This window comes from Capsicum annuum, chromosome 12 (assembly GCF_002878395.1).
Source record: "Capsicum annuum cultivar UCD-10X-F1 chromosome 12, UCD10Xv1.1, whole genome shotgun sequence".
Classification (NCBI taxonomy): Eukaryota; Viridiplantae; Streptophyta; class Magnoliopsida; order Solanales; family Solanaceae; genus Capsicum; species Capsicum annuum.
In genome coordinates, this window is record NC_061122.1 from 153,669,812 (window position 1) to 153,692,257 (window position 22,446).

Sequence of the window (22,446 nt, forward strand, 5' to 3'; positions counted from 1 at the left end):
TGTATTATGCAATAAACAATTAAAATTATAGTGTGTGGTAAAAAATTGTGGTGCTAGACTATGTACAAATGCAATTGACTGTGCAAAAATTTAAAATGATAATAAACTCATAAAAATTCTAAAATTTACAAATTTAAAGATAACTATCAATTAATTATGTAAAATTAAAATATAACAATAAATGAGTAAAAATCCTAAAATAATGTGATTATCAATAATTTATTAGTAATTATAAAAAATGTATGAAAATTACAGTTTGTGCCATTTAACGATCATAAAGCCTAAAAGTGCTAATTTTAAGCATGAAGAGCCAAAATTTTGTGTCAGCAAATCCGTTATGAAGTTGTGTGCACTCATATTTAGCGTAGGCGAAAGATATGAAGGTATGTGTATTGAGTGAAAAATGGAAGTTACTTACATTAAGCGATGGCATGAACTATAGGCTGAGGGGAGTTAAACTGCCATATTATATGTACCTGATTTATCTTGAATTTCTATATTATATGTTATAATCTTTAACCTTGGTTGGCCGATAATGCCTACCAGTACGTGTTGTTTGTACTGATTCTACACTTGTTATACCCTTTTTGTGTATAGTCTGATTGTAGGGTTAGTTGATGTTTCTTATGTGACAAGGATATTGAATCCAACAACTTCTACTCTTTTCATTTCTACGGTGGGAGCTGGGTCTTTTATTTTGTATATTACTATATTAAAAGCTCTTGTACGTGTCTAGATCAGGTCATTAGAAAAGGTGTTTCGGTATCCTTTGTAATTTGAGAAAGGTTGCATATTTATTAGATTTTGAAGTCCTTAAAAATTAGTTTATAACTTCCGCATGTATTTTAATATAGGTGGTAAGGGTTCTTCGATCTAGGTAGATTAAAGTAGCTGCCTTGACAATTTGGTTAGTTGGGTCATGATATTAGGAATTAGGGGTTTGTTTGAAAAGTTACCCTACAAATTAGATATGGTGTAACTGGTTGTAATTATACAGTTTAGCCATTTAGAGTGGCCAAATAACTATTTGATCTGTAGGTAATTGACAGGGATAAGTACACTCTTCAATTCTCAGGGGAGGGTTGTGAATTGTTGGTAATTACATAGTGCAATTACAAGCTAGTTACTTTTTAATTTCTTCCTTTTATTTTATATATTTAAGTTTAGTTTTTATTTCTATTGTTTTAAATTCTTTTTTATTTTTATCATTCTAATATTTTAAAATATACTTTTTTGTTTTATATTATTTATATTTCATTTTCTTGCTTCACATATCTCAACTTTCACTTCTTGGTATTCCATATAATTGTTCGTATTATCTATTTTTGTTCACTTAGCATATTTATATTGTATTCTAATCTGTATATATAATGAAGGAGAATAGTCTAGCATTAAGTTATGCCAACTAGCATTTTATAATAAAAATTTATTTTATTGATTATAAGTTAATTAATATTTATTTCAATTCTTGATAAGGAGCGGTACCTCCGTATGGATCCTACCCGACATGAATTTGGATTAGTCGGGCTCCAATATGGTACCGAATATCAGATAAGAAATCAAAATAAAATATTTCATATCTATAAATATAATAAAGGAGAATAGTCTAGTATGAGGTTATGTCATGAGCCATCATGACAACTAGCATTTTACAACAAAAACCTATTTTGTTTATTATTAATTAATTCATATTTATTTCATATTATGGTAAAAATAATTAAATTTAATCAAAAAGTCATTTCAAAATAAAAATTATTATAAAAAATGTCATTTCTTAAAATATATAAACAATTAGTTTAAATCATATATGTGTGTGTGTGTGTGTATGTGTATATATATATATATATATATACTAGATAATTTATGCCCGTGCCAACATATGGAGGCATAAAGTTGCAAAGGAAAGATAAGCAATGACTAAACAAATTTTATATGAAGGAAAGAGAGACATAGATTATATATATATATATATATATATATATATATTTCATTGGAAGCAATCCAAAATAATACTAAAATAAGTTCTATAAAGGCAAAGTTTTGTTTTAAATAATGCATAACAAATTTGAATACAGTAGCATATATGCTTGTGAGTAAATCATTTTGCACATAGATAAGCAATGGGATTTTTTCATTATCCATTGTTAGTGGATAAGAACCTAAGAAGTGTAGCATATTCAAAAGATGACCGCTAATAATATTTACATAAAGAATCAATTTTTTTATGCATAAGAATCCACTGTATGCACGCTACAAATCTTCAAAAGCTAACAAGTTATCAGTTTTTACCAATAAGCAGGGGAAGAATCTTATCATCTTTACATTCACTATAGGAGCGAACAATATAAGCAGTATCACCAAACCAATCAAAAACACTACACTATGTGTCATTTGGTCCTCGATCGATTTCGTTTAGTGCTCTTACACATAGAGATCACATTCTTTTATATATGCAACAAAGCTACTTGTTATCTTAATTAAATCAATGGGTTTAACCTGTATGTTGTAATATATAAGAACAACGTCAGTTAGTAAAAGTAATTTACTGTAAAATATAATGCTTATGACAGATCTCAAACTAAGTGGACAGAACGTCATTCTAAAAGAGGTAAATACAACAAATTATGCATATGATAAGCATTTTAATGTGATTATGATGTCCATTTGTATGTCTAAATGAAGTTTCAAAAATTATACCCTAGGTATACAGCAAATTAAAGTGCATATCAATTATCACAGATCTCCTACCTCCAAAACAGAGTTGAGACACCATATAGAAAATAAGGATCTAATAAACATACTCTATCCAAGCATACACAGAAAAGTAAGATCTGAAAGTTCAACTTCTACATAATCAAAACTCATGGACTTCAAATTACATGTGAAGATTAATTATTCAAAAAATTTACTTATCAGAATCAAAGAATCATTGCATCACAAAAATCGGTAAAGGATGATTTCATCATTTTCCTTAGTGTACTGACATAAGCCACTGCTTATTCTTCCCCATTGAAATAGTCAAGTTTTTTAGAAAAAATGTAACATTATTAGTAATGTGGAGAACTTTTCAATTACAAAGACAATGACATCTACATAAATAATGTGACTGTTACTATAGTCCATGATCAATGCAATTACAATCCACTTGTTTGATACTAAAATATTAATACAAACAAAGAAAATTCAAAATTAAAGAATAAAAAAGAGAAAAGACAAAAGAGAACCAAAGAAACTTTATCGATTAGCTTAAATAGGAGCATTGCTTTAAAAGTTTGAATAGGAATTTTATCAGACATGCTCTATGAAAGAAAGCAAACCTCTACACTTGAAAGCAATAGCAGACCATACTATAAAGAACATTAGAGTAGCCAAGTGGGTTCCAATGACGACCTAAAGAGCATAGCTCTTCAGTTCCTGCAAGTAAAGCGGCAGGGAAAAATATATTTAGCATACGAAATTATCCTTTTGCCTCTATAATTGATTTAAATATCTGTTATACCCTTAGTTGTCCAAATTTGAATGTTTTACATTTATTACTATATCTGCTCCAGCTATATAGCTGTAGAAAAAATTAAAGAAGTCTTATATATAGAGAACGAAAAAATAAAATATTTTACTTGGAAATAATCCAAATCAAGAATTTAACTAAATCACATATCAGTAAAATGTCAAGTTCAAGACATTAAAATCAGACATTTAATTAGACTCCTAAGATTAGACAAAAAGGAATGACAACATACAATAGAAAACACACCACTTCTATAGTCTTTGACAAATTATTATGCTAAAAAAGAACTGGACATTTGACTTGGTTTATATCCCTGTCAAAAAGCCTCATGTTTCTTAGCAAGTCAGTTTCATCGAAGATATATTTGATTAAAGACATTTCCCTAGTCTCTCTTAGCTTCATATCTAACGGTGAAAATTTTAGTACCTCATCTGAAAGTTCCAACATCATCAATCATCAAACGAACATTAGAAGGGAATACCATACTTGATAATCCTTGGTTGATCTATCACTTTACGAACACATTAAAAAGTTTCTCTCGTATAACTGCCAATGGTAGAAGATGAGTTAAAGAACTTGTAAGTTATAATAACAATATAACCAAACTATTGCTTAAAGAAAATTTATGGAGGTTGTATAAGAAGAGAAGTAATGAGCTCAACATTTGATCTGACAAATGCTACGGGTTTATATAAATCTCACATCAAATTAATGCATGTTTAGATGATTATTATTTTTTTAGCCTGATCGGAAGATAAAATAGTATGTTTAATTATCATCACTTTGGGATATATGCATATGTACTGTAAGCATAAAAGGACCGTGTGGTGTACTAAAACGTTCGATATACACAGAGTCAGAAAAAAGACCAAACCACAAGGATTTATTGTACGCAATCTTACCTTACATTTTTTCAAGAGCAATATATACATATGTAACAATTATAGAACTTACATATAGTACTTAGCAAATCTATGATTTCTTTAACACATGAAAAATAAGAAGAAAAAATAGAGAATTTTGTATTTGGTCTATCACATGACTCATCTAACACCACCAACTCGAATTTGTAATTGTAATAAAAATTCGCATATATAAGAATTCACCATGTCAAACTTTTTCTCACATAAAAATAGATTAAGCGTACATGAAGGTAAAGAAATAATGTCATATTAGATTTAGGTGCTCAAGTAATAGAATCAATAAATGGAGGTTTCTCTTTAGTAGAAGAATTTCACATCAACAGTTCACATGATTTTTTCAAAAAAAAAAAAACATAATCGATTATATAATTAGTCATATCCGTTGGATGAAAGAAAATCAACTCATATTCAAGTTCTTCAACTAAAGACATTAAAATTTAAGAAGCAGTCAAATTAATTTGCTATGGTATTCAGACCTCTATATATTTAGATACTGTTATTGCAAAAGGGTAGCCAAACTCCTTTATAATTAGCAGAAATAACTAATTCTGTTTAAGTTAGCATTTGCATCCAAATGAAGACAAATATTGAACAATTTTCATATCAATGACAAAAAATAAAAATAGAAAAAGAAAATAACAAATTTATGTCACACCTCTTTTCCGCTCGGAGGGAATTGAGTCAAAGGGTTTTTCCAATTAAAGTGACAGTATTGAATAGGGATTAGTTTATTAATAGAGTTGCCACTTGGAATTGAAGGGGGGTGCGCGGATTATATATATTTAATAGATTTATTAGGTTTCTAGTGAATCTATTTTTATATATGCGTGGATATTTTTTAAATTTTGTTTCAATATCTTTTAATGATTTACTTTTTTCGTAAGATATATTCATTAATTATTTTATCCTGTAGTAATTGCAGAGTTACAAATTTCTGTATAATAATTTATCCTATCTGTACTATAATGTATATCTAATTCTAGATTTTCAATGTTATTTATTATCTTGTGTTGTTCTTCTCGCAGTGAGTTTTTTAAATTATATAAACTATCACATGTACTTTTATCTAAATTTTCTAAGGTTTTTTCTATCCATACTAATTTTTCTTTTAGGTTTTCCATTATTTTTCTAATTCGGTTCCTATAATTAATTTCATTATTTAGATTTTCTTGATTTTCTCTAGTTTTTCTAATATATTCTAACATTTTTTAATCTGAATAATATCCTTCTAGGTAAATTTCTTCGTATAACTGTTCTAGACAATTTGTAGTTTCAATTTCGTAGTCTATTACTTTATCTAATATTATTTTCTTAATATCTATAATTTTTATGTTTTAAGTATATATAAGATTAAAACTTTAAGATAGTCTAAATGATCTATCTTTTAAAATTGGTTTTATTATAATATTTTGTAGTTGTTTGTTTTAGCCTTAGTAGTTTTTGCATATTTTTATTAAGAAATTCTATGTATTTTATATCTTTATTTTCCATGTATTTGTTTATATTTATTTTTATCTATTTTTCTAGTAACTGTATGTTTCTTATATCTTTTTCTAAAAATTCTGTGTAACTTATCATCGTAAGTATTTGTAAGAGTAGTTAGGTAGATATGGTATATAATTTACTCTAGTCATATAGTATTTACCAAAAGCTTTTTCTAATATGATTTTTCTTATATCTGCTACTTTTATATCTCTAAGTGCATACAAAATAAGTATTTTGAATTTATCTACCATCACATCAGATAAATTATTATTCATTTTCATAAAATTGCTTTTTTCAAAATATTCCCTTCAACCATGTACATAACAAAATATGGTCATCTTAGCTTACTATATACTAAATTATTCTTAAATAATATGTTCTTTCGTCACTATTAACATGGTAATCCGGATACTTTTTCCTTTAAACAGCGCCTCTACTCTGGTTACTCCCCGCCACGGCTTCTTGCCTCATTGGTTTCACCTTTAGGATGGCATAGTCCTTAGGGATTTTTCTCCGTTTCCTCTTTGTTAATAAACTTCTTAACATATTATTCTTCGAATAATTCTACTATAAAGTAACTAATATGAATTTATTTTATCATATCATGATTGTTGGGAATTATAAATTTAGCTATTCATAATCATAAATAGATATACCTGTTCGGGTAGCTTTGATATTTCTGAGTTTTGTTCCTCCATAGCTTTTTCCATTGGAATATATTTATTTGATTAACTGAGTAAAGTATTTGTTGTGGAGTGGAGAGAAAAGTTGCTTCAACGCATGAAGGCTTGCGTTTGCAATGCTTTCTGCCTTCTTTATTTATAGAACGAAAAAGTATCTTTACATCCAAACTTTACAAAAATTATAAACCTAGGAACTAAAAAGTCAATAAAAGGGGCTATATAGGCCTAACCTATTTTCCTACATCTACGTAAAGTCTTAATAATTCAATCAATGTACAATAATTCAATCAAGACTTTTGTACAATAATTCAGACTTTGTACAGTATCTTGTCTCCGTTGATTTTGTCGTATCTGCTCCATTATTGCTCCTTATTTTATCTTTTCAGCTGGCATTTTGTCTTCTTGATTTTTATTCTAAATGTACCTCTGGAATAATATTATCTTCTCCATTACACCTCGAACATTGGTGATCTGGGTATTTATGTCCAATTATCTTACAATATCTTGTTAGCAGTCCGTCTGAAATAAATCCTTTTTCTATTGCTCTTGCGGTAGATTGTTTTTCTGGGTTGAGTAGCGTTATTATTCATTGTCTTACATCTTCCATATCTGCTTGTCGTAGCTCTTTTGAATTTGAGTAAATCATTTGATGATCTCTTGAATAATAGCTCCATATTGGGTTTCCGTTAGTATAGTTATTTGCTAGTTCTTGAATGATAGTAGCTAGTCCAATAAGTCGTTTATTTGCATAAAAATCTGGTATCTCAATTCTGGGTATCTCCGGTTGCTGTGTAATATCTTCTGGTATAATCATATCTCTAGTTAATCCTATCTTTACAACTTGTATAACTGGTTTTATTTCGTCATATAATATCTCTGCTGGTGCAGTATAACACTTTATATAAAATAAATTTCCTTTTGTTATTTTTTTGTAGGTGGTGAATATCTTGTATAATTCTTCCATAGCTGTTAGCTCTTCTCCGTCTTGGGTATATATGGTATTTAGTAGTCCATAGTCAAAACAAGTTTTAACTAGGCTTGGGTTAGTTTTGGGTAGTGCAATTAGTTTATTATATCCTTGTAATTTTTGGGTTATATAGTTGGTATTTGGTTCTTTGGTATTTGTAGCTCTGGGGTTGTGGTTTAGAAAGGTTTGTACTCTGTATATATTTTCTATGTATTTCTGGGCGGTGTAGTTGTATACTTTTTTGTCTTGGTTTAGGCTATCTCGGTATGTGTTAACTTGTGGGGGTATGAACAAGTGGTCTTTTTGTGTTTTTGGTGTAAATGGTTTTTCAAATATTTTGTTCATATTTATATTCTGGTATCTTGGTCTATTAACTCCTTTGCTTGTACCTGCAGAAGTAGATTGATAAATGTTATGGGTTTTATGGAGTGTCCCAACGTCTCCTTCTAGCTCTGGATTTTTAATGTCTTCCGATCGACATAGCTCTGCACACTGCTGAGTTAGCTGATTTGTAGCTATAGACTTCAGTTTATCTTCATTAGTCTTTAGCTTTTCTATCTCATTACCCATACTGTCCACTTTCATTGAAAGCGTAGTTAGGGTGTTAAGTATTTTTTCTAGAGTATCTTCTTCTATTATTTCAGTCTGTGTAGCTTTGTCTTGATATGTAATCTACAATAACATTTTTGTTAGTACTGATCACTTCAATTGTAAATGTGAAATTTAATATATTCAAAACTAGCCTCCGAATCTCTTTTGTTGTAACTGAATTTTGTATTTTCTTTGTTAACCACCAGCGTACCTGTGTATTATCTGTTCGTACAATAAATTTGTTATATACAATATATGGCTCAAATGCTAATAAACATTTATATAATGAACATAATTCTTTCCTATTTATTTCCCATTTTATTTCTGTCTCGTTGAACGTACCTGAGTAGTATCTACAATGGTGTTCTATTTTTTCTGCTTCATACCGATATTTAAGTACTCCTCCGTAACTATATTCACTAGCATCTGCTTCTACTATATATATAAATTTTCTATTTTCATCTGGAAATTATAATTTTGGTAATTCTTTACAAAGTAATTTTATTTTTTGAACTTGTTTTTTATCTTTTTCATCATAGTTATATTCTATATCCTTTTTTGATTTTTTCTGTAGTGGTTTTAGAATTTCTGCTAATTTTGAAATATATTCTCTTACTTGGTTTACTAGTCCTAAAAATGATTGTAATTTCTTTTTTGTATCTAATTCTTCTTTCGAACTTATTATTTTTTGTACTATATGTTGTTGCATTTTTACTCCACTTTTATCTATTTGTATTCCTAAAAATTCTATCTGATTTTTCATAATTTCAGCTTTCTTTTTGCTTAGACTTATTCCCGATTTTTCTATTATATCTGTAAACTGTTCTAATAATTTTAAATGTTCTTCTTTGGTTTTTGTATATAATAATATATCATCTATGTACACTATATAATTAGATAATTGTTTAAAATAATTGTCCATAAAATGCTGATATCTACCTGGTGCATTTTTATATCCAAATGGTAACACGTTCCATTCATAAAAATCCTTGTGGTACCGTAAATGCGGTTAATTCTTTAGATTTTTCTTCTAGCTTTAGGTGGTAAAATCCTGATTTACAATCAAATTTGCTAAAATAATTATATCCTTGGATTTGTCTTATTTTTAATATCTTATTTGGTATTGGATAATTATATGTTATAGTTTTTGCATTTAAATTTCTATAGTCAATAACCATCCTACTTTTTCCTCTTTTTTATTCACTATGTTTATTTACTATAAATGCTGGACTATTATGTTTACTATTACTTTTTTGTATATATTGTTGTTCTAATAATTCATCTATGTGCATTTTAAATTCTTTTAAATCATCAAAATTATATGTTAATGGTTTTTGGGTTATTATGCTATTTTTATCTATTAATTTAATTTTTATAGTAGTTTTATGTTTTTCCCATCCTTTTAATGGATCTTCACTATATAATTGTTCTAATTTTTTCTGAATTATTTCTATTTTATTTATTGAAAATATAGTTATTTCTGTTTTATTTATCGAAAATACTACTAGTTCTATTGTATCTTCAGTATTTTTTATATTTTCTAACTTTTGTGTAATTTTTTCACTTCCTTTTATCCAATCAGTTTTCTTTCTTATTTTATTATTAACTCTTTTTGCTCTTACTTTTTGTTTACATGGTGTTGTAAACCACCAGTCTGTTTTGGTTATTATATGTGGGTATAATTTATCTAAGAATGGCATTCCTAAAAGTATATCTTTTGATGTTAATTCATAATTATAAATTTCTTCTATTGTTAATATCTTGTCCCATACTTGTATTTTTACATTCCTAGCTTTATAAGTAATTAAGCTTCCTTCATTATTAAATCCTTTAACTATTATTGGTGTTTTTAATTTATCCCATTTGCTTTTTGGTAAGCAATTATATCTACATAAATTAGTTTCTGCTCCTGTATCTATCATAGGCGTATAATATCTACTGTAATAACCTTCTACTACTATCTTCATTAATACATATATCTTCATTTCATGTTAAGGCTCTATTTAAGAATAACTTTTCTTTGTTATATGTTAAGGTTAATTGTGTATGTTCTATATTATATGGTTTTACTTGTTCTAACCATTTTATTCCTAATATTATATCTGCTTTTTGCATTTCTTCTTTTACTTCGAATTCTATTTTTATTTTTCTAACTCCTATTATTATTTCTTTTTATGCTATACTTTTATTATTTATTAAACTTCTTGGTAGATCTGGGCACATATCATTATCAGTCTTTATTTCTTCATTTTTTACTAGATATTTTGCTATATAATTTTCTTCTTGTCCTGTATTCAAAAGTATTAGATATTCTTTTTCATTTATTTTTCCTGTTATGTAATATTGGTTTAAATTACTTATTGAATTTGTTTCATAACTTGTTCTTTTTTATGAGCTTGATGATTCTGGTTTTTCATTAGCTATTCTTTTCGTTGTACTTATTCTATCATTTACTATTTCTAAATTTTCTTCTGTATCTATGTCTCTATAGGTATAATCATTATAATCTATTGTTTTTACAATTTGTTCGAATGGGCTTTCTATTTGTATTTTGTGAATCTTATTTTTTCCTGTTATTTTATGTTTTGTTGTTAATACATATAGATTTTTACATCTTGCTGTAAATATTTTACTTCCTGGGGTTAATTTTATTCCTGATATTTTCCAATATAATACTAGTGATTTATCTATATTTCTATCTGTTACTGCTACTGAATAATTTGCACTTATTATAAATTTAAATTTTTGATATATTAGATTTCCTTTTTCGGCAGTTATTATGCTTTTTTCTATAGGTTTTATAATTCTATCATCTGCTAAATATAATTCTATTGGTGTATCTATTCCTTCTCTAAAACATGCTTTTATTAATATCTCTGTACCTCCAAGGTGTACATATTTTATTGGATCTCCTTTACTTTTTATATCATTTATTTCTTTATTAATTATTTTTTTTGTTACCAGTGGTATACTAGCTTTTTCTTTTGCATATCTGCAGTCTATTACATGTTCTTTTTGGCATACTACATAATATTCATCCTTTTTCCTAGTAAAAATATTTTTTATTGTTGGTATTTTAAATATTTCTCTACACTTAAATCTAACTCTTTTCCTTTTATTTCATCAAATATGTTATTGTCGAATATTATTTTTTGTTCCGTTCCTTCATCATTTAAATATTCTTCCTTTGTTATTATTTTTATATCTTCTTCAGTCATTTGATTCATCTATTTCGCTATCTATTTCATTATCTGTTTCGTTTTCTGAAATTTCATATATACTATCTTCACTTTCCAATTCATAATCTATATAATCTATCTGCATATATTCTGTATTATCTATTTTTATTTCTGATATTTGTTTATTTTTTGGATTTTTAGGTAATTTACAATCTCTAGCTAAATGTCCTAACTTTCTACAATTATAACAAGTACATTCTTTTATAGATTTCTTTTTTCTATATGGTCTTTTATGTTTATAATTTTTTACATAATATCTTTTCCTTGGTTTCTTATATTTATATTTTGATTTTTTATATTTTTTATATTTCTTATGCCTTTTTCTTTTCTTACAATATCTTTCTTCGCATCCAAATTGGGGTGCTATTTTATTTTTGCAACATGCTAAATTTCTTATTAATGTTTTTTCCATTTTTAATTCTTCTCTATATTTTTCACATAAGTTCCTATACCATTGTTGTAAAGATTTTATTCTTGCTCCTAACGTATCTACTATTTTTGCTTCTTCCCAACTTTTTATTATTTTCGAACTAAATGGTTCGGGTAATTTATTAAAATATAATTTTCTTATTTCTTTACTTTCTTCTATACTATATGCTCCTTTGTAATAATATTCTTTAAATGCGCAAGTATATTCATCTATATAACACATATTACATATTGCTAATTTTAACATTAAATTTCTATTTGTATCTTTTTCTTCATTTTGTTCTTCTTCGATTGTTGTCGTACTACCAAATTCATCTTTTATAGCTGTTTTATATTTTTTAATAATTCTATAGGTGTTAGTTTAGTTGTTGTCGATGATGTTTCTTCTATAGGTTTATTAGTTCTTAATACTTTTTTGCTATTTTCAGTTAAATTTGTAAACCATAGTTTTACTGATCCTATTAGGGTTTTTTCTATATATTCCGGTGCATCCGTTATATTTATATTATTATCTAATATTTGTTTTGTCATATATTCTATCCATAATTATATTGTTTTTTCTGTATCTATTACACAGTCTAGATCTAAAAAGTTATAATTTTTATTAATTATTTGTTTTGGTATCCATTTGTCATATTCATTATATTTTTTAAACTTATTCTTGTAATATATAGGTTTTCTTATTTCTGTTGTTTTAGGTATTATATTTTCATTTTCTTTTTTATCAAGAGTATTTATTTCTGTGTGGGTATTTTCTAAGTTTTCCTCATTAATTTTTTTTTGTTCTTCATTGATTTCTAAATTTTTTGTATTTGTTAATATTTCTGTATATGTTTCACTATCTTCGGACTCATAATTATCTGTCTCTTCAATATCTATATTATTTATTTCTAATTCTTTGTTTTTTATTTCTAATTTTTCCTTAAATTGATTTATCTCATTCAATAATTTCTGTTCTCTATCTTTTTCTTCTTTTTCTTTCTGTCGTTGTTCATACAACTCTTTTAATATTTGTAGTTCTTTTTCTAATTCAGCAATCCTACTATTTTTAGTTTCTTCTATTTTTCGTATTTCTTCCGTAGTTTGTTGTTTTATTTTTTCTATTTCCTTTTTCCTATCTATCTCTTCATTTTCTTTTTCTATTCTTACCATTGCTGTTAATTTATCGTCTAATTTTAATTCTTCTTTTTCTAACATTAGATATAAATGTTCACCTATTTTCTTATATCTTCGTCCTAGATTAGAAAATACTATTTTTATTTTTGATCCTTCGTAGTTTTCATATATTTTTTCATTTATTATAAATTCTTCTTTATTCATTTTATTGTGAATAGGTCATGTTGATATATATATTCTAAACTATCTATTTGTGATTCCAATTTTGATATTTCATCTTTTTGTGTATCTATTGAATTTTTACTAACTCCGGTAAATATATTATAATGTAGTCTTTTTGTTCTTATTTTTAATTCTTTACGTTTTTCAGAGATAATTTATTTTAATTCTTTGTATTGTTGTACCTTATTCATTTTAAATTATATTTATAATATCTTGGTGGATATCTAAATCTAATTTTATCATAATTAGGTGGTATGTGTTTCATTCTTCTGGATTTTAAATGTGTTATTAATTTTGATTCAATACTAGATATTAATGTAATTAAGTAGGCTAATTTTTGTGGGTTTTCTTTTGTTTTATTTAGACTTATATATTCTGAATAATTACTAATTAAAGATTCTTTAATTTTTCTAAAAGTTTCTCTATTTTTAAATGGTCTTCGCATAATTAATTTAATAATTTTGTAGGTAAATTTTTTTTATCTAATTCTAATAATTCTAACTCTAATCTAATTTCTAGCTCTAACATATATTTCTCTTCCGAACTTTTTAAACTGCTGGGCTCTGATACCATTTGTAGGGGGTGCGCGGATTATATATATTTAATAGGTTTATTAGGTTAGTATGTGTGTGTGCAATTTTGAGTGAGTGTGCAGATGTCCATTCTATCATGAAAGTGTATTCTGAAAAAGAAAAAAACTGCGTATACGAATGTAAATTATAGAATTATTAATGAAGTAGTATATACTGTGAACATGAGTTTGTGTAAATAAATTTACTCCATTTTATGATATGCAGAAAAAAAAGTCAAATACTATTGTATATTAATCTTCTTTTCACTGTCGCAATACAAACAGATGCAGATATTACAACCCACAACTTATAATCATAATAAAATATAGAATTGAACAAAAACCTGAATAATTTAAATTGAATAATGAGATTCGTCAACGAAAATTTCGAACGAAAATTCCCACTTCAGCTTTCTTTCTTTCTCTATTGGCTAGTGTTTTCCCTTTTTAAACTCTGACTGGTTTTTGATCTGTTTCCACTGTCTGTCTTTTTTTTTTTCAGTATCTATAGGTATGTCAATGTCCATTCTCTTTGTTCTGGTGGGAGTCCTTTTGGGGGAACGGTTAAAAACAGATAAGGGGAAGGGAAAAAAGAATTTAAAATTAAAAAATCTTTTTTGAAAAACAAAAATAAAAGAAATTAAATTTTATTATTATTTTTTTTATATATATTGAGAAAATATTAGTAATAATAATAATAAATAAACTAAATAAATGAAATAATAATAATAATAAATATAAATTTAATTAATTTTATATTTAACAAAATATAAAAAATTTATAAATAGAAAAAAATAAATATAATAAAATAATACTAAAACTATTAGTTTATTTATTAAAATTTAAAAAAGAAAAATAGATACATATATATATATATATATATATATATTTATTTATTTATACATTTATTTTAAAAATTAGAATAAAAATAAAAATAAAAATAAAACAAAAATCTCAAAATTAACTTTACTTAATTAGTTATTTTTAACTATAAAAAATTATTAAAAATAAAAATAATAATCAAACAATATATGATTAAATATATAAATATAAAATATTTACTATCGATAAACAAGTTAAAATTTAGGGAGGATCAAAAATCATGTGTCTACAATTTATACTTAACAAAACATGTGAAATATCCTACAAATATAATTTTTTTGGCAACTGTTCAATGGAGAGCATGAATCGACATGTAAATGTCAATACATACACTATAAAAGAGAGTAAATATTTTATCGATTTGATCATACAACAAAAAATTTCAAATTATAAAGCTAATAGTCTTGAACTTAGAAAAATACCTTGAATCATACATCTTGCTAGACTGCTCATATGGAGCATACATGAGAATTCGTGATATTTCACCTTCCTATTTTTCTTCGCCTGCAATTACTCTTTTAGAGATTCTTGTTTAGCTTCTGACACTAGACCTTCCAATTAAAATAGAAGAATGGAGTAAAGCAGAACCTGCATATTGTTAAAATTCAAAAATTGATAAAAATTAGTAATTAACATATATAATAGCGTAGCAATTTTTATAAAATAAAAGACAGAGGTTCATAAGAAGAACATAAAATCAGCAAATTCAGAAGCACGAAGAAAATCTAGCTAAGATATCACAGCAAGTGAGAAATCAATAGACATAGTTATTTCTTGTTTATATTTGGTTGTGCAAGGGATTAGAAAGCTATATTTTTTTAATCTTTCTAAACACATGTTGATATTGTACCAATAATGTTAATATTACTGAAGTAAATATAATCATAAATACATCTCATAAGAAATTGAAAATCAGAAAGTTGAAAACTAAAGTAAAAATAATCATTGTATTGAAAACAGATGGGTTAGGATGCCATAAAATTTCTTTAAAATCGAAAAAAATAAATAAAAAGTTTTGAAGAAGTTCTAAATCATGAACCATGGTAATTAAATAATGGGTTTCCTTTTTTCATTAAGATTTTTTCTCAGGAAGAGGATAAGTGGACACAAGCGGAGAAGTTTAGGAATGAGATTAATGAACTGATTCTTCTAAAGAGTTCTAGATATACTCTTTTTATGGGAAAAAGTGCACATAGCCTATTGAAATCGAACAAAATTTAATAAAAATTGAGAGAAAATAAAAAAATTAATGAAGAGCTTACCAGAAATTGAAAATTGAAAGGGCGATTTGATATGCAACTGATTTCGAGAAAATAAGAAGATGAATTGATCTGGGAGAAGGCTAGAAGATTAGAAAGATAGATGAATTCTGGACATACAAAGAGAGGGGAGATTTGCAAAAACCATTGAAAGAGACGATAATTCAACATTTCTATCAATTACTCTGTTCATCAATTAAGAGAATGGATCTGAATACTTCTCTAGAGTCCTAGTACAACTAACTAAAATATCATAGAGTATAAAATTACAGTTATGCCCTTGGAATAGCATAGAGTATAACATTACATTTATGCCCTCGGTCGTTCACTTCTTCACCTTTCTATAAAGTAATAATTTTTTTAATCTTTCTAAACGCATTTTGATATTGTACCAATAATGTTAATATTACTGAAGTGAATATAATCATAAATACATATCATAAGAGATTGAAAATAAGTAAAAATAATCTTTGTTTTAAAAACAGATGGGTTAAGTTACCGTAAAATTTCTTTGAAATCGAAAAAAAATAAAAAATTTTGAAGAAGTTCTAAATCATGAACCATGGTGATTAAATAATGGATTTTCTTTTTTCATTAAGATTTTTTCTTAGGAAAAGGATAAGTGGACACAAACGGAGAGATTTAGGAATGAGACTAATGAACTGATTCTTCTAAAGAGTTCTAGATAGACTATTTTTAAGGGAAAGAGTGCGCATAGCTTATTGAACTCGAACAAAATTTAATAAAAACTGAGAGAAAATAAAAAAATTGATGAAGAGCTTATCAGAAATTAAAAATTGGAAGAGCGATTTGATATGCAATGGTTTTCAAGGAAATAAAAAGATGAATCAATCTGGGAGAAGGCTAAAAGATTAAAAAGATAGATGAATTCTGGGACATACAAAGAGAGGAGAGATTTGCAGAAACCATTAAAAGAGAGGATAATTCAACATTTCTATCAATTACTCTGTTTATCAATTAAGAGAGAATGGATCTGGATACTTCTCTAGAGTCCTAGTACAACTAACTAAAATATCATGGAGTATAAAGTTACATTTATGCCCTTAGAAATATCATAGAGTATAAAATTACATTTATGCCCTTGGTCGTTCACTTCTTCACCTTTCTATATAGTAATAAATATTTTATATATATATATATATATATATATATATATATATATATGTTTAGAATACGCGCGTTGCACGTGTGTCAATTGTTAATTAAGAATAAACATGTATAAAAAATAAATTATTGATGTTTCGACTATTTTGTTAAGTAAAATTTTTTAAGAAAGATAATGTAAAAGTTTGAAATAAAAATGGTGTAATTACTTAAAGAGTAATTTAATCATTACACTTATTTCGTAACTCTAAAAGCACTTTGTCTTATGAAGATTTCTTTTTATTTTCAGGATTCAATATTTTTATCAAAATTGAGGGCAATTTAGATAATTTAAATCTTTGACATGTAGGGGTGTTTGGTTGCTGATAAGAATAGAGTTATTTATGTATTTAAACTATGTATAACTTATACAACGTTTGGTAGGTGCATAAGAAATAAATTATTGACATAGTGATGGTTAATTTAGATATAGACGTGTTATATTTGTACTCTATATAAAATGTAAATTTATTTAAAATAATTTGTGCACATATGCTATTTTCATCATCATTATTGGAACTTCACTTTCCACTTTTTTTTAAAAATTATATAAACTTATATTTTGACCTATATTGTTTTATTCTCATTGTACATGTTTCTCGTCACAAAATTCCAAAAGAATCATATATTTATCTATTTAGTAACAATAGATATTAAAGCACATTAAAGCACCCCACCTTGTTTGACATTCCAAAAGAAAAGACATTAAAGCACCCCTAAACTTGTTTGGCGAACTTACTTTAGACTTTTAACTACATGAGTATTTATTTACCCTTCTAAATAACTTTCAAGCAAATTAAATACCACCCTAAAATTTTAGTAACACTCTCACAATGGAAAGTATATTGCACAAGTACCATGTCATTGCTATATATATATATGTATATATATATATATATATCAACCCCCCCTCCCCACCTTCTTCAACAAACGTCCACTTCCTCTTCCTTCTAGCTACAAACTCTGCCCCACCCATCTCATACAAAAAATTTATTCGTCCTTCTCCAATCCACCCACACACCCATTCATATCCTCGCCACCCCACCTCCATAAAAGCAATCATCAAGTTTACCTCAAATTATATTTAAAATTTCAATTAATTAAAGTAAAAATCATATCAGTTACAAACTAAAATTGCTATTATCTTTGTATTTTTATTTTTTTCTCTCAAATTATATTATATATATTTTAAATTTAAAAATATATATTGAGCCATATTATCACACAAAAATAAAAAAGTAGAATGTATCCACTATCGACAGATCTATATTCTAATCGGCGACTGCGAATCATCATCGAAATTAAAATTACCGGCGTTCTTTTTGATGTTATGACAAAGAAGTTTGTCAATTAAAATTGTGAAAAAGATATAAAAATTCACAATTTTTTTATCTATGTTGTTTTAAAAAATTTCTTCAAAAGGTTGATGAATTGGATGAGGAGTTAGAAGAAATTTAATGAGTTTTCTCATTGTTGAATCTAATTATAGATAAGAGATTCTTCAAGTGAAGTAATTGATGAAATCAAAGAAGGGGGTGGGGGGTTGAAGAAGGAGAAAGGGGGTGGGGTGGAGGTGGGGGAAGGGGGTTGAAGAAGGAGAAATGAAATGGTAATTTAATGACATTTTTTTAGTTTTTTAAATTATATAATGTATAAATTAGCGGGACCATCCTCTTCTTTTTTTAAAAAAAAAGAAATATACGTACTTTTAATTTTTCTTTTGCTTTTTTAGCCACGGCAGCATTAGGAATGATATGAATTCACTTGAAAGTTGTTTTGGGTGTAAATAAATATCCGTAAAGCAAAAGATTCAAAGTAAGTTTGTCAGACAAGTTTAGGACTATTTTGATGTCTTTTCTCTATAATCGTAAAATCTTCTTATATTTAAAATTCTGTACCCATTTAAAATATTTTATATAAATGAGATGAAGAGAGAAATTTCTAGAAACTTTTTTTTTGTGTGGGTATATTATCATTGATCTCCAAATTGAAAATCGATAGTAAAAGAAATAAAAATAGTACACCAAGCTTTATTGGAAAAATTCCATAAATTATATTGGGCAATTGAATGACTTGGAAAATAAAAGTATGCCTAATTTCTTACAGGAATAACCTTTGAGAAAGCCTTTTAATAATATGCTTCTTTACCAACAAGGGTTGTGGTGCAGTGGATGGGGTTGCTCCACCCTTAACCAGAAGTCGAGGGTTCGACCCTGGGTATGGAGAAAAATTTGTTGGGAGCGCTGCCACCTTACTGGGCCCTACAACGTATGATCCGAATTAGTCGGGGATCCATTGTGGGCACCGAACACCGGATGGGAAACAAAAAAAATGCTTCTTTGGTGATCTCAAAGCTAGTAATGTTTTACTTGATGCAAAATAAAATCCTAAAATCTCAGACTTTGGCATGACAAGATTCTCTGCTCCAGAAAAAAATCAAGGCTGCAAAACACACACAAGCTATGCCATTATAGGAACCTTGTTTTATACTGAATATACTTCCAATTAAATAGACCAACCATGATTCCAATCCACAATAATAACAATACCTAAAATCTTTGTCAAGTATCCAACAAAAAGTACATAAAACTGTCATAGACTCATACCATCTCATTATTGGATTTGATTCGTGAGTGTGCTTAAGTTTCTGACTTAGCATCTAACTCAAGTTGGCTATCACCTCCTCTCTACATAAATCGATTTGATGTTTGTGGTTAAAAGTATTTTCTAATTTCTCGATCTATTGAATATAATATCATAGCATCAATAATGAATTTCAAGTTAGGACTGTAAATTTTAGATTACTATTAGTCTACTTAATTCCTCTAAATTACTGTAATGTATCCAAGTTGTTAGGATCCAATCTTACATGACCATTGACGGATATTTGTTAGCTTGTTTCTGGATAGTTGGCAGCTTGTTAGCTAATATGCTAAGGCCTATAATCTGTCGATTACAAATAAATTTAAGAAAAAATAATATAAGATAGAGTTCAAGTTATTATAAACTTCACCAACAGATTAAAATTTTAGAAAACTTACGTCAAATCAGTCTGACATATCAATTAACAATAATAATTATAAAAGCACATATGTAAATAAATTAAGATTCTTAATTATTATGAATAAGAATATCTAATCAATTTCTTGGGATGGAACATTAATAATCCAAATAATCTCTATAAAAGTATATGATAATAATGTAAGAAAAGTACTTCAAATTGCAATAAAATTCTAAGGGGTCGTTTCGTGTGATGAACAAGGTATAAAAATTTGGGATAAAATGCATGATTATTTTATCTTGCATTTGGTTGGAGGTATTGGTTAGTTCAGAAATTATTTATCCCACCATATATATCTCAATGATGGGATAAGTAATCCTATATACATGGTGGGATAACTTATCTAGCTAATCCCGAGATATTTGTTCCCAACCAAATAACCCCTAAGACTTCTATAGTATCTATTATTTTGAATGCATGAAAACATGCATTTAATTAGAGAAAAAAAATTATATGCACAATTAATTAAACTCGACCAAATTAATTTATAGGTGTGTTTTGACGCTTTATATCTCTTGAATTATCTTTAAAGGTGTGTAGACCATCTAAAGCAATAACAAAAGGGTTATAATTTACGAATAGTTTCATATTCCCTGCCACATAAGTATTTGGTTAAGCACGAAATTTCCTCCGAGAATACGCAGTTATCCCTAATAACAAAATTAAGTCAATAATAAATTCATTTTAATTAGAGAAAAGTAAACATTACATAAATATCAAACTTGCAATACCTAATATCCACTCTAATGTTGTCATCTAATAAGATCATCAAACTTCAGAAAGAAATCAAAATTTTAGAAAATCTAGTTCAAAGCACAAGCGAATTTATCTCTTCAAATACATATACTATCATGATATCTATTAATATATAACAAATATAAATATATATACACTTGAATTGAAGAAGAACCGCAACAATATGAAAAATAGAATTAGGAAACTAATAAACTATTTGAAAAAAATAACACAATTAACATACTAACCTCAATCTGGGTTGAATCTGAGCCGTCCTATGGCGCCATGCACAAGTTGAATCAATAGTTCTTCAAGTATTTGTGTGTTCGTGTCCAATAGAATTTGTTGTTTACATTCTCCTTGCACTGCATCACGTGCCCAAGCTTTGTTTGTTTGTGTGCTCTTTTATTTTTTTTGCATTTGTTCTTCAAGTATTTGTTGTTTGTTTCTCAAGCTTTTAGCTCCTAAAACTTACCTTCTTGCTAGATTGTGGGTCATGGGTCCCCCATATGGATCGACCCGATCCGACCCAGTTCTTTAATTTTGATTATCTGGAAAACAGATTTCAAATAGAAGGGGGAAATACAAATTTCAAATAGTAGGGGGAATAGTTACATAACTGTTACCACCCAAATATCCCTATATATTTGGACATTCTTCTGCCAAGAACGTTGATGAGACTTTGAAGAACAGAAAGCCAGAAAACCAAAAATCAACAAGACCAAAAACAAAAAGGAATAACATTTAGTTTGTGATTTAAGGCTTTGTTTCCTAGAGATTCAGAGTAGATTTGGGGGCAGATCCTTTCGAAAGGAAAAAATTAATTTCCGCTGCAAATTAAAGGTACACTGCTTTACTCCAAATTAATTAACAATGGCATTAGAGAGACAGGTTTAATATCCCCAGTCTTGATCAAATTGACTTATTCACATTCTTGAATAAAGAAAAAAAATTGAAATTGAATAAGGCTTTACCTGTTAGAAACAAATCATGGATAAAAATCGGGATTATAGATCTGACTTGAATCATACAAAGTATTTTCTGTTCTGGAATAAGATGAGAATTGCATGACAGAAATTCGGTTGTAGATTCATATTTTTGATTTCTAAAATCAGTAACCTTTGCTTTTTTTTTTTTGTTTTTTTTCTTCTTCGTGAGTCTTTTTGTTTGGGGAAAAGTTTTTTTTGCTATGTAATCTTGAATGATAGATGATAAAAATGTGTTGATAATGGGACTTATCTTATAAAAAAGGAGGAAAAGTAGTACTCGTGAGTAGTACAAACTGTAAAAAAGTACATTACTTTATTCTCTTTCATTAGTTAATTCTAAAAGATGTGCTTTGCATTCTTGATTAACAAAGAAAATGTACAGTAGTATACGTTATTCTTGGGAGGCATGTAGAAATATATTATTCCTTTATGTGGAAATGTTATTTAATAAAAAAAAATAGGATGTAACTCTTTTTTTTTGTCATCTGTTATGACTTAATAAGTTTTATTATGAGTTAGTAAAATAATAAATTAAAATTTCCTAAATAGAAGTTTTAATTTTGCCTTCTACAAAGATATTCTGGCATAATTTTTCACACTTAATGGTACAACCGTTCTAGTT